The sequence below is a fragment of the Trichosurus vulpecula genome, chromosome 5 (genome assembly GCF_011100635.1).
Source record: "Trichosurus vulpecula isolate mTriVul1 chromosome 5, mTriVul1.pri, whole genome shotgun sequence".
NCBI classification, from domain to species: Eukaryota; Metazoa; Chordata; class Mammalia; order Diprotodontia; family Phalangeridae; genus Trichosurus; species Trichosurus vulpecula.
Window position 1 is genome coordinate 289,309,949 of NC_050577.1, and position 16,880 is coordinate 289,326,828.

General features: G+C 43.1%; 1 long non-coding RNA gene across 2 annotated transcripts in view; it reads left to right on the forward strand.

Moving 5' to 3' along the window:
- LOC118851827 overlaps nt 1–15,852 on the forward strand; it is a 29,988-nt gene extending 14,136 nt beyond the window's left edge. For both annotated transcript variants that reach the window (XR_005010509.1, XR_005010508.1), the window contains one exon: nt 15,083–15,852. This is a non-coding gene — a long non-coding RNA (uncharacterized LOC118851827). The remainder of the gene's footprint in view (nt 1–15,082) is intronic.
- The last annotated feature ends 1,028 nt before the right edge of the window (nt 15,853–16,880 follow it).

Here is a 16,880-nt window from a genome sequence, read left to right on the forward strand (position 1 = left end):
GGGGATACAAAGACATCCCCTTCCCTCCCCTCTGCCTCTTAAGATAGAAATGGTCTTAGGATCATAACTCTGGAGCTAGAAGGGACTCACTCGTTTGATAGCTGAGCAAATTAGACCCAGGGGCAGTTACAACATTGTAGATTAAAGAGTGAAAGGGACCTAAGTGACCATTTAGTCACAGGAGCATAGATTTAAAGATATAACAGATCTTAGAGGTCACCTCATCCAACCGCCTCATTTAGAAAGAAGAAATTGAAGTCCACAGAGGTTCATAAGGTCAATCAATCCATAAGCATTTATTAAACTCCTACTATGTGCCAGGTACTGGGCTGGCACCTCAGAGTTAGAGATGATAGGGGTTTTGAAGGTCATCTAGGCCAACCCCTTCATTATTTTATCCTCTCTCACCCTGGACTGCCAACAAGCCCTTGCCTGTGGTGTCTGGGGCAGCATGTGCTGGTGTACTGACGTCATGAGACGTGCTGAGGCCCAGGCTTCATGCTGACGGGCTGATACCACGGCGTTCAAGCAACCACACATTCTTAGACAGTTTATGTCATGGAAACAAAAGGGGGAGTGGACCAGTCAACTTTTCCTGAACATACCGCAAAGAAAGCAGCAAAGGGAATGTACAGTGAGGAGGGAACTGGAAGGTTGGAAAGGCTTATTTATCTATCTATCCATCCATTCATCTGTCTGTTCATTCTTTCAGTTGTTTATTTTTCTATCTATCCATTTGTTTGTTCATTCAATTATTTATTTATTCATCCATTTGTCTATTCATTTGTTTGTTTGTTTGTTTAGTCTGGAGTCCCTTCAAGTTCCAAGTTCCTTAGTGATTCCAGAAGTGCGGAATTTTGCAAATCCCTGCCACCCTCAAGTATCCACTAAATGATACTGTGCAAAGATTTCCCCCATGGGCGGGTACACAGGATAATGATAACTGATATCTCTCTCTCTCTCTCTCTCTCTCTCTCTCTCTCTCTCTCTCTCTCTCTCTCTCTCTCTCCCCCTCTCTTTTCTCTCTCTCCTTTCTTCCCCTTGTTCTGCTCTCCTTCCTTTTTTCTCCCTCTCCCTTCCATTCTTCCTTCCTTTGATTCTTTTATCTTCACTTCCTTCACCTCCCCCTTTCTTCTTTTGGTCAGTGGTGATTGATGGTATGGGGCAACTGTGGAGTGGAGAGGGGCTGAAGGGTTGGGACCAATGCTAAGCCACACAGCCACTGGTTCAGGAGAAGCTGGTACAGCTCTTTGTCCCTCTTACTTCTTTCCATTTTCTTTGGCTATAGACATGCATACACCAGCATCCCACTCCCACATTCTTTAATATTGGACTATTTCCAACCAGAAATGCTGGGGAAAATTCCCATTGTGCCAAGGCACTAGGTGGTCGGCATTGGGTAGAATAAGCTGGGCTGGCAGAGAGTTGAAGAAATCAGCTCAGAAAGTGAAGATTCAATTCAAGGACCCTTTTGGTCAGATAAGATTCAATTGGACTGAGTAGCCAATATATTCCAGTCATTATACCAGATGCTCGATAGAAAATGGTAAAAATGACCCAGTCCCTGCCCTCAAGAAATGCACATCCTACCGTAGGAAAGCCAAGCAGAGATAAAGAAGTCAAGAGAAAATGTACTCAAATGAGGCAAGATTTCATAGATTTCCATGTTTCCTCCAATGATAAAGACAGCAATCTATCTAAGTCTGCCTATCCTGTGTGACTCTTAAACATACTTTGATAAGTTTACCATAAGGGGTATGCTAAATGTGCTAAATGTTTCTCTCTCTCTCTCTCTCTCTCTGTGTGTGTGTGTGTGTGTCTGTGTCTCTCTGTCTCCTTCTCTCTCTCTCTCTCTCTCTCTCTGTGTCTCTGTGTCTCTCTGTCTCCTTCTCTCTCTCTCTCTCTCTCTCTCTCTCTCTCTGTGTGTGTCTCTGTGTCTCTCTGTCTCCTTCTCTGTCTCTCTCTCTCTCTCTCTCTTTTTTCTCTGTCTATCTCTTTCTTTTTCTCTGTCTCTGTCTCTTTTTCTCTGTCTCCATCTCTCTCTGTCTCTCCCCACCCCCCATCTCTCTCTGTGTCTGTCCCTGTCTAACTGTCTCTCTCTCACCAAAATATGGAGACAAGGCTGTATTTATGATTTAATTTGTATAGACAACTTCCATATGAGAGACCTCCCTCTACCAGTGCAGATTCATGCATTCTCTGAAACTTGTTGTCTTAGAGAGTTGCCTAAAGCGCTAAGAGCTGAAGTGACTTGTCCAGAGTCAAACAACCCACATGTATCTGAGGTAGGACTTGAACCCAGGTCTTTCTGATTCCAAGGCTGGCTCCCTATCCAATTTGCCCCTCTGCCCCTGCATCATCACTACTTGAGGTTCTTGGCTAAGTCAGGACTTCCCTAGGCTTTAGTTTCCCACGTGTAGGATGAAGGACTTCAACAACATAGAATCTGAGATCCTTTCCACCTCTGACATGCTGTGAGCTAGAAAAGCATTTTAGGAAGGAGAGCCAGCACTTGAACTTAGTGTTGAAGGCACTAGAAAGGCTCTAAGAGTTAGAACTGAGGAGGGAGAGCATTCCAGGTGCGGGAGAACAAAGGTGGGCGCAAAACAGGAGGTGGAATGTCACTTGTGGGGAACATAAGGAAGCTAGTTTGGCCTGACCTTAGACAGTGGTGTCCTAGTAAATGTTTGACAACTGGCTGACCAGGAAAAAATAGGGTGTGTGTGTGTGTGTGTGTGTGTATAAAACACTTTAAAATTTAATACACATTGTCAACATTTTCTCCATTACTTTTTAAAGTCTAGAAACAATCAAGAAAACAGTAAATGGCACCCTGATTTGTAGCATTTGCCAATTTCCAAGGTGTAAATGTTCACACTGAAATTTCACAATTGGCTCTCAAGAAGCCAGTTTGAGCAGGCTCCAGCACACCCCCATCTATAGCTGGAGTCACTCTCTATGAGCCTGGAAAGCTTGGCTGGGCCCCAGTTGGGACGGGCTTTCAGAGTCCAGCAGAGGACTGTGTATTTTATCTTAGAGGCATTAGGGAGCCACTTGACTTTCTTGATCGAGGGAGTGACCATTGGTCCTATGCTTTGTGAATATTAAGTTGATAATTGTGTGGAAAATTGATTGGAGATGAAGCAGAAAGACAAATTAGTAGAGACTGGACTAGGTGGTCTCTGAGGTTCCCGGTCTATACCCTGTGACTATTCAACAACTCCCTACTTCCACAAGTTGTTTCTTTAATCAATGATAGACACCATGAGGGTTCTTGGCTTAGGGAAAGAGAAATGTCCCAACTCCTTTGGTCAGCTGAATCACTGGGGACTGAGGCTACCATCAATGGTAGCCCCACTGGCAGGAGGTGTGTGTATGGGGAGTGGGGTGGTATTCTTCTCTCTTCAGTCATACATGACATTCTTTTGTTGCCTCATCCATCCCTAGGATTCTCCCCAACCCCTATCCCTCAGGAGACCATCTCATGACATCATCTTTCGGCCACCCCTCTAGCAAATGCCGGGCCCTCCATTATGCCCTTTTGATTAATGTCTTTGAAACCCCATCTGTTTTGTGAAGGAAGAACTATTGCAACAACGTTTATAGCATTTCATGAACCATTTTATAGGAAGGGAAAAACCCTACAGACATCTGTACCTCTGATATTCGTTTTCCTAACACAACTTTCCTTAAAAACGGCAGGAGAGGGTGGCTATTCCTCTATAATTCTCCTACAGCTGTGAGAATGGTGGATCACCAAGATCCTGGGGTTTAGAACTGGGAAGAACCTCAGAAGTTATCTAGGTGAACCTCAGGATCCAGAAGAGGAAACAGAGGCAAGAGAAGTTAAGTGACCTACTCAAGCTCACATAGTAATTAAATGTTTAAGGTGGGATTTGAACCCAAGTTCTCCCTGGCCCCAAGTCCTGTGACCTACCCACTATACTATACTACCAAGTTCTCTGATTCTCATAATAACTGACACATATAATGCTTTAAAGCTTACAGAACACTTTACATACCTTATCCAACAACTCTGTGAGATAAAGTTGTCTGTGTGTGTGTGTGTATGCATGCGCACACATGTATGTTTTAAAGCGTATCTATGATTTCACTGGCATTCAGTTAAACCAAAAGAAAAATGGCGACCACTGAAACCATACACAAGGATCCCTGTGGGCTGCATATTGATTCAGTTTTAAAATGTAATATTATCTAGTTTTATTATATCTTTACTTATTTTGTTAATATTTCCCACTTAGAGTTTAGTCTGTTTCCAGCAGCACTTGAGAATGTGGGTGTTATGGGTGACAGGGGTTGCAGGCTTCATGGTTGATACCTCTGGTGTGCGGCACTCCCTGAATAAAGAATCTTAACCAGAATCTTATTTGCTGCTTAAAGTCCAGGAAAGTTGAAATCTTCTCCATGGGGAACATAGAATCATGAGACTTTACAGCTGAAGGAGATTTCGGAGATGAGGGTGACTTCTTTCTGTGTATTCAGCTGGACCCCTTTGCAAGGGGAATGCTGGGGTGGGGCAGGGAGGATCAGCCAACACCTGCTTTGTAGATGAACCTTGCTGTGTGGAGCTGTTCTGGCATGGAGTTGTGATGTTCTGGGGAATTTGATTTCCTCAAGGCCAGCATCTCTCTGGATGTGATTCACACTAAGTTGGGTTAGAACAGGGTTCTATTGTGCCTGACTCCTCCTCACCTGTGATTTCCCTGCCAGAGTGCGTGCTGACTCCCTTGAAGACTTCTAGATGCTTGGTGAAAATGGGTGTAGAATGGTTCTTGGGTCTCAGCTGTAGAATGGTTCTTGGGTGAGGTCATCAGCCCCAAACCACAGCTGTGAATGTCTTGCTGATGGACCAGGTCCTATCCTTGCCTTTCCAAGGGAAAGGCACAGAGCGGCAGCCTTAGTTACTTATCAATCAACTCATACTTCAGTGCTCTGAGGAATACCCTACTGGCCTGGAAAAATTAAAGGAGATGTTCTTAGACAAAACAATCAGGGAAAATATCCACAGTCCCAAGGAACAGGGCAGAACTTTTTGCCAGCAGTGGGGTAATTGCTTCTCCCTCCCCATGGAAAGATGTATCTCTCCAAGCCACTGGGAAAATGCTCAATTTCCCTCTTGCAGTTCTATAACTCAACAAGAATTTCTTTTTATTTTTAAATAATTTTTTATTGTCATATCACTTATATTTTCATTCTTTTTGTTTCAGTCATGTCCAATTCTTCATGACCCCATCTGGGGTTTTCTTGGCAGAGATACTGGAGTGGTTTGCCATTCTCTTCTCCAGCTCATTTTATAAATGAGGAAACTGAGGCAAATAGGGTTAGGTACTTGCCCAGGGTCACCCAACTAGTAAGTGTCTGAGGCCAGATTTGAACTCATGAAGATGAGTCTTCCTGACTCCAGGCCTGGCACTCTATGCACTATGGTGCCACCTAGTCGCCCTTATCCTTTCCCGCTACCTCCTAACAAGCCTTCTCTTATAATAAATAATTTTTACAAAGAAAAAAAAAATAAAAGCCAACATGTTGACAAAGTTTAACATTGTGTACAGAGTTCCACACCCATATCTCCCACCTTTGCAAAGAAGTAGAGGGAGGAGCCTTTTCACATCTCGTCTCTGGGCAATGTCACAGCATTTAGTTTCATTTGTTTGACGGTGGTTGTTTCCAGTTACCCTGTACTAGTCATTGCGTATATTGTGAGTCATTGTGCATCAGTTCATAGAAATCTTCCTGTACTTCTCTGAATCATCATGCTCATCCTTTCTTATAGCCCAGTAACATTCCATTGTGTTCAGTCCTACAGCTTTTATAGCCTTTCTTCATCCGCTGTTCAAGAAGCATTTATTGAGTACCTATTGTGTATCAAGTCCTGCTCTAGGTACCATAAAGACAAAAATGAAACAGTCCCTACATTTTAGGAGAGTGGGGGTGGGGAGGGGATAATATGTACATAGAGAAGTCGATACACAGTAGAAGATGGGGACCAGACTTGTAATTTCATCAGTGTAGGGAGCTCCTAGATGAAGGAATTCCCTCTACCAAAGCAGGCCGGAACCTTCTTTGTACTTTACGGTCTTAGAGAGCTGCTTAAGGAGCTTAGAGTCGATGTGACTTGCCCAGGGACACCCAGACGGCATGTGTCAGAGGTGAGACTTGAACCCAGGTCTTCTTGGTCCTGTGGCCAGTTCTCTGCCCAATACTATATCTAAACAATAGCTATAAAGTAAATGCTGAGTGATTTAGGGGCAGGAAAGCCCTGATGACTGGGGTGGGGGATGGGGAAAGACCCCCTATGGGAGGTGACTTTGAAGAATGAACAGAATATCAATGGGCTTCTGCCATTGTATTGGGGTCATGCCTTCCAAGTACCAGAAATAGTACCATGCAAAAGCATGGTAACTGGAAAATGTTCAGGGAATGGCAAGTAAACCAGTTTCAGACAAAAATGTTTTTTGATCACTTCTAGTGATATGGATGACTGCTTCTCTTTGCGGGTGTAGACCCAGCCTTAGCTTGAGGGAGCAGGACACAGAAATGGGGCTGGCTAAGGTCAAAGGCAAATTTGGCCATGACTAAATGGATGTTTTGAAGCTTAGTTATCTTGGAAAACTATCTTTTAAAATAATTTTTATTGACATTTTTGGTTTTTGTTTCATGGGTGTTGCCCAGTTACCATGGCCTGGTGGGTTTTCCCACTCTATCCCAATTACCATGTCCCAGTGGGTCTTCCTGTGTAATTTTGAAAACTACTTAATGATTGAATGCTCTTAAGTGTAACTCTCCCAGAGTTATGCAGACTCAGCAGCCCTGAAATTAAACTCCAAGCACAGTTGGAGCTCAAATGTCTGCACAGACATGAAAGTCCAAGTCGCAAATTCTTAGAAGTCCAGAGTAGCCAGCTTCCTGGGTAGCTGATCTGGCTTCCTTACAAATGGGACAGATATTGCAGGCCAATGAAGGACCATGCTTCATGTGGCTCTATCGGCCTTTCAAAAGGCCCTTCCAATAAAGGGGAGAGAGAAGAAGGCATCAGAAGCACTCCTCTGAGGACAAGCCCCCTGATCTCTGGGAGAATTACCTTGACCTAGAGGCGACCCGATGAAATGGAATGATGAATCATTTCTTGTCATCTCAGCATCCCTCTGTTCCTCGTCATTATTCTCCAGGCTCCATCTCTGGAGCCCACCCTCTTCCCCCGACCACCAGAGCAGCCCAGGGTTGTCTGAACTCAGCAAAGGTGGGCTGGCCCCCAAAGCACACACAAAAAAAAACCACATGAAGGGATTCCTGGGCTGTGACAGGGGATGGATAAGGATCTGGGGCCCAGCAGGGAAGAACTATGTGAATCACGAAAGCTGTTAACCAGGGTTCCTGAAAAAAAAAGGTGGGGGAAGTGAATGGGCAATGATCCCTAATTCTGTGGTTAATGTAAGGAAGCTGGGACTTTCTGGCAGAGATCAGGGGAGCTCCATTCCCTCTGACCTAGAGATTGGAAGGCTAGGTTTCTACCCCAAGGAGGCCGATCACCAAAAGACAAGGCCCAGAGACATCAGAATATTTATGGCAGCCCTTTTAGTAAGAACAAAGAGCTGGAAACAAAGCAGATGTCCATTGACTGAGGAATGGTTAAGCAGACTGCGGTACCTAAATGCAATGGAATATTGTCGTCCTTTAAGAAACAAAGGGTATGATACATATGGAGGACCTTGGGAAAACATATGAACAGACTCACTCTCCTTCCTCAGTCTTCCTGGCTTCCTCCAAGACTGCTCAAATCCCACCTTCTGCAGGAGGCGTTTTCTAGTTCCTCAGCCTGCTGGTGCCTCCCCCAGCACCCCACCCCCCACCCCCAGATGACCTCTCATTTACACTGAATATAACTTAGATATAAATGTTGACTCTCACGTTAGAATTAATTAAACTCCTTGAGGACAGGGACCTTTTTTGCCTTTATATTTTCAGCATTTTGTAGTACCTGGTACCTAGTAGGAGCTTAATAAATGCTTGTTGACTGACTGGCTAAGCAGAACCAGGGATATAATATTTACAACAGTTCTGTAAATGGAGTGAACAGCAACCAAAAACTCAAAACCAAATGCCATGAAATTATAACAGCCAAACTTGGTCACAAAGAAGAGATAATAAGAAAACACCTCTCCCTGCTTCTTTGCAGAGAAGGGGGACTATGGGTGTGAAAACTGCATACCACCAGAGGTTTTTAATATGTTGATTGGTTTTGATTGGCTAGGTTTTTCCCCCTCCTCTATAATTCTTTTTGCTATAAGGGATTGCTCTCTGGGTGAAGAGAGAGGAGGGATAGATTGAGAAATGCAGGTATTCTAATGACAAAAACATTTAACAAAAATGGATTTTAATAAAAAGGGAGTGACTCAGTGTCTTGTGCCATGGTAGGTCATGAAATCCTAGATTTAGAGGTGGAAGGAAGCTCAGAAGCCAGCCTCAGACTCTTACTAGCTATGTGATCCTGGGCAAGTCACTTAACTTTTGTTTGCCTCAGTTTCCTCAAATGTAAAATAGAGATAATAATGGCATGTACCACCTAGGGTTGTTATGAAAATCCAATGAGATATTTGTAAAGTGCTTAGCACAATACCTAGTACACAGGAGGCACTTAATAAATGCTTGTTCTCTTCACAGGTGTGGGCAAAATGAAAACCAACCCAAGTGCTTCTCATTTGGACTTCTCCTCCTCCTCCTCCTCCTCTTCCTCCTCCTTCTCTTCCTCCTTCTTCTCCTCCTCCTCCTCCTCTCACCAAAACATTTTCAGAAATTCCTCTCTCCTCTGCATACTTCAATTCTTACCAGATGTATCTGTAATCTCACCAAGGGGAAGGTCCCATTCCCTCCAACAGTGTAGATTGTGACCCTTCCTACTCTTCACTCCTGTGTGATTATTGGCTGAGTTCTGCTTCTACCATCACACTGGGAGTTTCCCTATGTGCTCTGGATGCACATGGACTCGTTATTAGTTAGTTCTTACTCTCACTCCATGATGGGACCATCTCTATTTTTGGTCCTACATCTTTCAGATGAAATCCTATACCACGTTTTCCCTAGGAAATTATTCTTTTAAAACATGTTGCAGCCTATTTGCAATCTACAGGTGTCCTTCTGGAAATTTTTAAAAAGAAAAAATAAGAGAAATGTGTCTGTTCCTTGATTTTCTTATTACCTGTATAAGTTGTGGTTTTAATGGAAGACCTCTTAGATATGGGGTCAGAGAGTTTTGGTTGAAACTTCAACTTGGCTGTTTATGAGCTATGTGACCTTGGACAAGTCATCTCACTTTTCTGAGAATGTTCCCTCACCTGCAAAATGAGGATAATGCTACCTGTTGTACCAACCTCAAAGGGTTGGTGTGAGGACAAAATGAGATAATATGTGGAAAATGCTTTGTAAACTAAAAAGCCATATATAAATGTTAACTACTATTATTAACACCTTGCAATTTATTCCTTCCTCATCCATAGTTCCTTTGATCATCATTTTCCTCTCCTCAGAAGACTTTTCTCTTTCCCTCTTGCTGGATTTCGTTTTATCTCCATCAGCCCTCTTGCCTCTGAGAGTCTTCATTAACTCTTCCTTCCCTGGACTCTTTCTTAGACTTCTGGTCTCTCAGATTCTTCCCCAGGCAGTGCAGTTAGTAAGATCTGGACAAGAATCTTGCCTCCATCACTTACTAGCTGTCTGACCCTGGGCAAGTCCATGGGCCTCAGTTTCCTCATCTGTAAAATGCTGGACTTGCTAATTCTCAGGTCCCTTTCAGCTCTAAATCTATGATTCCCTTAGCCAGTTCCATTGCTTCCAATTTTTCTAGTTTAATTCTTCCTTGAAACTTTCCCTTCAGATCAGTTACATTTCCTTCCTCCTCAGTTAGCCAGATGTTTCCTAGTATCAGGAGGGCAGCGAGGAACCACTCCTTTCAAATCCCACTTCTGACACATATTGGCTGTGTTACCTTGGATAAGTAACTTGATCTTTCTAAGTTAATTCTCTAAGACAATAAATGGCAAAGAAAGTGAAAACATGCATTGGTAGGAATAAGGATAGTTAGCGTTTATATAATGCTTTAAAGTTTGCAAAGTTCTTTACGTGTTTGATCTCCATAAGAACCTTGTGAGGCAGATGGTAGCATCTAGATGATAGCCCCATTTTATAGATGAAGAAACTCTGAAAAGGCAACATGACTTACCCAGGGTCCTACCGCTTAGTAAATGTTCACAGCAGGATTTGAACTCAGGTTTTTCTGACTCTCAATTCAGCACTGTATCCACTCGACCATCTAGCTGACTCTCATGGTAGGAATTCCTCATCTGAAAGTTCCCCGTTTCTATGAAAGCACAGGGTCCAATCCCTGTTGCCATCTCTGCAACATCATAGTGTATGTATACCAGTTTGCCATATTTTCTAATCAATTTCACAAGCATTTAGTAGGAGCTTACTACAAGTCAGGCACTGTGCTAAAGGTTAGGGATTAAAAACTAACACACTCCCCTGCAACAGCCCTCATCTTCAAGAAGCTTACATTCTATTAGGTAGAAAGCTGCCCTGGAAGGAAAGACAAAGTGATCTCAGTAGGGAGGGAATGCTGACTGCTGGGCAGGTCAGGAAAGGCTTCACGGAGGAAATGGTATCTGAGCTGGGCTTAGAGGGAAGCCAGGAAGTCTACAAGATGGAGGTGAGGAGAGACTAAGGATGCTTTGAGATGTACATGATTCTAGACATGCAGCCAGCCTGCACAAAGGAAGGTTGATGGGGAGTAGAATGTCATGTGTGGAGAATAGAGAGGAGGCCAGTTGGCTTGGAACATAGAATATGTGCCTGGTACAAAGTCGTGCATACTAAATGCTTCTTGAATGAATGAATGATCTAATGACTGATTGAGCTGGGCCACACACTCAGATCTTTGGGTTTGTAGTCAAAAGATTACAAACCCTGGAAGTCATTATTCCATTCTCTCTCTCTTTCTCTCTCTCTCTCCCTCTCTCCCTCCCCCCCCCCTTTCTCTCTCTCTGTGTCTCTCCTTCCCTCCTCTCTATGTCTCTGTCTCTCTGCCTCTCTGCCTCCTTCTCCCTCCCTCTTTTCCCCTTTCTCCGTCTTTTCCTCTGTGGCACCAACAGTAGCATGAGGCATCAAATTTAGCTGCTGGTGAACACACTCCATCCTCTGTCCTATTTGTCATGCCCTAAATTGGACTCTGTCAGATTACCTGGATAAGGAATACAAAAATGGAGCAGGAAAGCAAAAGTCATTTGTCTCAAATCTGACCCAATGTCCTTGGCAGAGCTAGGAATTCGAGTCACCTGACTCTTTCCTATGCCCCTAATAGAAAAACTATGTGGGTGAAAGAAAGACCATGTGGGTTGGAGCAGATCATTTGGACCTATCCTTTTTCGGGCGTTATCTCCATTGGACACATTTCACTCATGCTCAGCTGTCTAAAGAGGTTATGCAGTTGCTTCTGAAGACATTTCAAAACCATCTTTGGTTTGGATTCTAGCTATCTGGTTATAGATATCCTTGAGATAATATCTCTTCTAGTTCGGTCATTGGAATTTGAGATCAGCCAGAGAGAACCTATGTGCCCTTGCCATGTGGGTTTCTGTGGATACTTTCACAACGTATATGCTTTCCACGTGTATTTCCAAGTCATGCATGTTCTCTACATGTGTGCCCTTCCCTACTTGCATTGGGGGAAAAGAATGCCCCATTTGTGAGTCTTTTTTGTCACTCAATTTGCTATGTTGTTTGATTAGTTGTCTTTCTTGTTGAACTAACGTTTTTTGGACTAATGAGGTTGAACACATTGGTGGGGGCTTATGAGCTATGCTTTTAAGAGGATATTGAACAAAGGACCTTGAACCTGGCATCTTCCTGGGGACCCACTTATGAGGGCAGCCTCAGGTGCTGTGTCATAGCCTGAACAATATATACCCCCCATCCACTTGGTTATCAATGCGTGCATTACTGAACCAGTCTCTTTCGAATGGTTATGGATCTCACTGAGGAAGCCCTGGAACAATTAGGAGCTCATTTCAATAAATATGATCCATAACTAGGAGTTTCTGGAGACCCTCATTATGTGTAGACAGTCCTTCTTCCATGTGGATTTCCTGCGGACCCTTCTTCATGACTGGTGAGCACAACCTTGCGCAGGAAATAAGAATGCTGAACTTGGAATTAGGAAGACCTGGGTTTAAGTCCTGCCTCTGACATTTACTAATTGCTTAAGTCATTTAACCACTTTGGGCCTCGGTTTCTTCATCTGTAAAATTAAGGGGTTGGGTTCAATGACTTCTAAAGTTTCCTCTGGTTCTAAATCTATTATAGGATCTCTTGGCAACCATAGATCTCTCCTCTTTAAGACCCTAATCACGATTTGGCCCAACTACTGGAATCTTCTCTGAATTGTTCTCCCTTCTTCCATCTCCCCTCTCCAGTCCCCTCCACACAGTTGCTAGTAATACTGATGAAGCACAACTCTGACTACATTACTCTCCTGCCCAAAATTTTCGAGTGGCTTCCTCATGCTTTAGGGATAAAGGAAGGAAAAACCCCCACTTATTAAGCACTCACTATGTGTCAGGCACCATATTAAGTGCTTTACAAATATTATCTCATTTGATCCTCACAACAACTCTGCGGGGTAGGTGCTATTATTATCCTCATTTTACAGAGGAGGAAACTGAGGCAAACACTGACTTACCTAGGGTCACATTGATATTAAGTGTCTGAGGCTGGATTTGAACTCAAGTTTTCCTGACTCCAGGCCCAGCACTCTATCCATTGTGCCACCTAGCTGTGTAAAAATGCCTCTGCTTGGCATTTAAAATCCTTTTCAATAGGGCTCCCATCTTCCTTTCCAGGCTTAACATGGATTTCTCCCATTCATGTACTCTGAGATCCAGCCAGAATGGCCTATGTCCTGTTCCCTGGACTCGGCATTCCATCTCCTACCTATCTTGGATGTGGCTGTTTCCCATGACTGGAATATCCTTCCTCCTGGGCTCCATCTTGCAGATTTCCTGTGTTCCCTTTCTAGACCAGTTCAAATATCACTCTTCCTGACCCCTCTCCCTTCAGGCTTCCAATGCTCCCTTTGAAATTATTTTGCATTTCCTTACATGTGTATATCTTGTTTTCCTTGATAGAATGTAAGCCCCTTGAGGACAGGAACTATTTCATCTGTGTTTTTGTGGTATCCCCAGCACCTAACAATGAGCCTGGAGTGTTAGTAAGTGTGGCTCTTAATAAATACTTGTTGATTGCTGGGTACTGGTACTCAGAATATCATTGAACAGAATTGTCTCTATAACAAGAAACATGTCAGTTTATATCTCCAGTTTCTCTCAAATCCCATGAAGCAAAATCATCTCTTTGATTTCTATAAGTAGGATCCAAACCAAAGATGGTTTTGAAATCAAATGATATCTTATATGGAGATATATGTAGATACATACATACAGATACATGCATATATATAAGCGTGTGTATGTGTATATATATTATAGAGAGAAAGAGGAAAGAGAGAGAGGAGAATGAGAGAGGAGAGAGAGAGAGACAGAGACAGAGACAGAGAGAGAAGAATGAGAGAGGGAAGAGAGAGAGAAGAAGAGGCAGACAGAGAGAGAGAATGAGAGACAGACAGAAAAGAGAGAGACAAATGGACAGACAGAAAGACAGACAGACAGAAAGACAGACAGACGGAAGAGAGAGAGACAGAGATAGAGAGAAGAGAGACAGAGAGAGACACACAGAGAGAAGAGAGACAGAGAGAGACACAGAGAGAGACAGGAGAATGAGAGACAGACAGACAGAGAGGGGAGGGGGGAGGGAGGAACGGGGAGAGAGAGAGAGAGAGAGAGAGAGAGAGAGAGAGAGAGAGAGAGAGAGAGAGAGAGAGAGAGAATAAGAAATCAAGCTGGAAAAAGATCTTAGAAGCCACCTTCATTTAAAATCAGATTAGGAAACTAAGACCTAGCAAGATTATATGATTTGCCCAAGGTCATGGAGGTAGTTTGAGGCACTTTGCTAAGGCTTTTCTAACCCTGACTTTTGCTGGACCATATCAAACACTTTCTTGTGAACGGTCAAGGAAACAGGACAGATCTCAGATCCTTGAGGCTTCTCAGTTCATTGTGTGACCGAAGATGAGGTCTGCTATAAAGGACATTCTCAAAATCTTGCCCTTTTCCTTCTTGACTCTTCATCATGAACACCTTTGATGCATACATGTTTCTGTCAGAAAAGATTTTATAGAGATGACACAGCTGGCATATGATATCTTTCTAGTCCACCTCATTGGGGCAGCCAGCTCATTAGCCTCTCCATTTTCTTGGAATTTCCCCTTTTGGGGTTCCCTTGATAATCAGTCTTCTCAGTGCCTTTAATGTGGTGCCCCTTCTGAAAGGACCTATTTGTAGAAAAATATTTCTAGCAGCTCTTTTTGTGGTGATTAGGAATTGGAAATTGAAGGGCTGTCCATCAACTGGGGAATGGCTCAAAAAGCTGTGGTGCATGATTGTAATGGAGTATTATTGTGCTATAAGAAATGAAAAGCAGGATGATTTCAGAAAAACCTAGAAAGACTTACATGAACTGATTCAAAGTGAGCAGAACCAGGAGAGTATTGAATACAGTAACAGCTATATCGTTCAATGAAGAATTGTGAATGACTTAGCCATTCTCAGCAATACAATGATCCAAGACAATCCCAAAGAACTAATGATGAAGTGTACCATCTGCTTTCAGAGAAAGAATGGATGTTGTTTGAATACAGACTGAAGTACACTATTTTTCACTTTCCTTCTTTTTCTTTTATTTGACTCTTCTTGTACAAAACAACCAATATGAAATGCTTTACGTGATTGCACATGTATAACCTATATCTGATTGCTTATCATCTCAGGGAGGGGGGAAGGAGGGGTAGAATTAGGAGCTCAAAACTTTTTTTTAATTTCAAAAAAATTGTTTTAACATGTAACTGGGGGTAAAATAAAATATATTTTGAGAAATCTTTGTGCTCCTTCTATTGTAGGCAAACCAGCCCTTTTGTCACCAGCCAAAATTAGGTCATTGTTTGAAGACTGGATCCTGTCCATCAGCTATATTATTGAAAAGCCATGAGCTCATCGCCGAGCCAGCCTGCCCATGACAATGGAAGGCCAGGCTCTGAATGTTCATTGTGTCCTGACTGATAGAACCTTGAATGGCACATTCACTAACTCAGCAGAGCTGAGGCGGGTTGGCGTTCTTTGCTCATAACCAAAGAGGCTGTTTTTCTTTCCTTCCTGCTGAGAATGCTGTATGTGGCTGCCACTCCAGTAGCCCAGATGAGTCACAGCTGTAAAATCTGCCAAGCTCCGGCACACAGGAAAGTGTTATAGAAATATAAATTATTGTTATCGTCTCCCAGCCAGCGTCACTCCCGCTAATTATGCCACTTTTACCGGCTCATTTGTGCCTTCATCAACACTCAACCCGAAGGGATGGGTTTGATCATCCTCAGTCATAGACAACCTGCGACCACATTCTTGGGGCTTAGCAGGAAAAGCTGAGCCTGGGAGCCACAAAGGGAGCTAAGTGGAGGCTTGGGAAGTATAAAGTCTGGAGGCTGTTTAACCTGGGCTATAAAAACCATGCTGGGTGGATGACCCAGAACCTTTGGTTTCTTTCTTCATTTACATTTGTAGCTGTCGTCACCCTGTTGACTCATCGAGCTTAAAGTCAACAAAAACACATCAGTGTTTTGATAATTGAAATAAAATTTTGGAAAATAAATGTAAAGAATGTGGCAAAAAGGGAAAATTACTAGGCTTTGTTGTACATGAACTGCGTTCTCGCTGTGCTCCCTCCATTCTGTGCTTGGCTGTTTTCTTTTTTAATAGTATTCGTCTGTCGGCTAAATTTCTTCTTGCTCGTTTTGTACAGTGTTCATCGCCGGTGAGATCTTTTTGGATGCTGGCTCTGTCATACAATGGATTAGCTACTCTTGACAACGTTGTCAACAAGAAATAGACATGCATGCCATCTCTGGCTTCATCAAAGGCGTTGATAAAAACATTGGCTGGAGACCTTCTCTCCCAGCACCGCAGACCCTGGAAGGGACCTCAGATGCCATCTGGTTCAAAACTCTCTCATTTTATAGATAAGGAAATCTATCTGCCCTGTGGCTTATAGGATCATAGCTTTAGAACAAGAAGAGTCAGCTCCTTCATTTTACAAATGAGGAAATTAAAGCCTAGTAAAGTGACTTGCCCAAAGTCATATAGTTAGTCAATAGCAGAGCTCAGATTTAATCCCAGGTCCTCCAACTCTAGTATTCATTCCATCACATCATGTCTTGAGGGGTAATGGTTCAGGGCCTCAAGATCCAGATAATTGCCTGGGTTCTCCATTTCACTGAAGGGAGTGGACCCCAACCAGAACTCTGGTCCTATTTCCTGCCCTATTTATTTTTATTTTTTGTAAACAACACATTGCAAGTCAGATTCCAAGAAAGAGAGAAGTGTTCTATTTTCCTTGCTGCTCACTCTATTTCTACCTTGACTTGTTGGGAAAAAAAAGGAAAGTGCCTGAGGATGGTGGTCCCCCATCACTTATTAGCTGTATGGCCACAGCCAAGTCATGTAGACTCTCTGAGCCTCAGTTTCCTCATTCATAAAGTGAGTCACTTATCTTTTAACTGCCCATCTCACAGAAAAGTTATCCATAAGTCTATATCCCCAAAGTGTTCATGAATTGGGACCTGTGACTGTTCTACTCTTGCACAGTGCCTGACACATAGTAGGCCTTACTTTCCTCATCTATAAAATGGATAGGCTAGACAAGAGCAT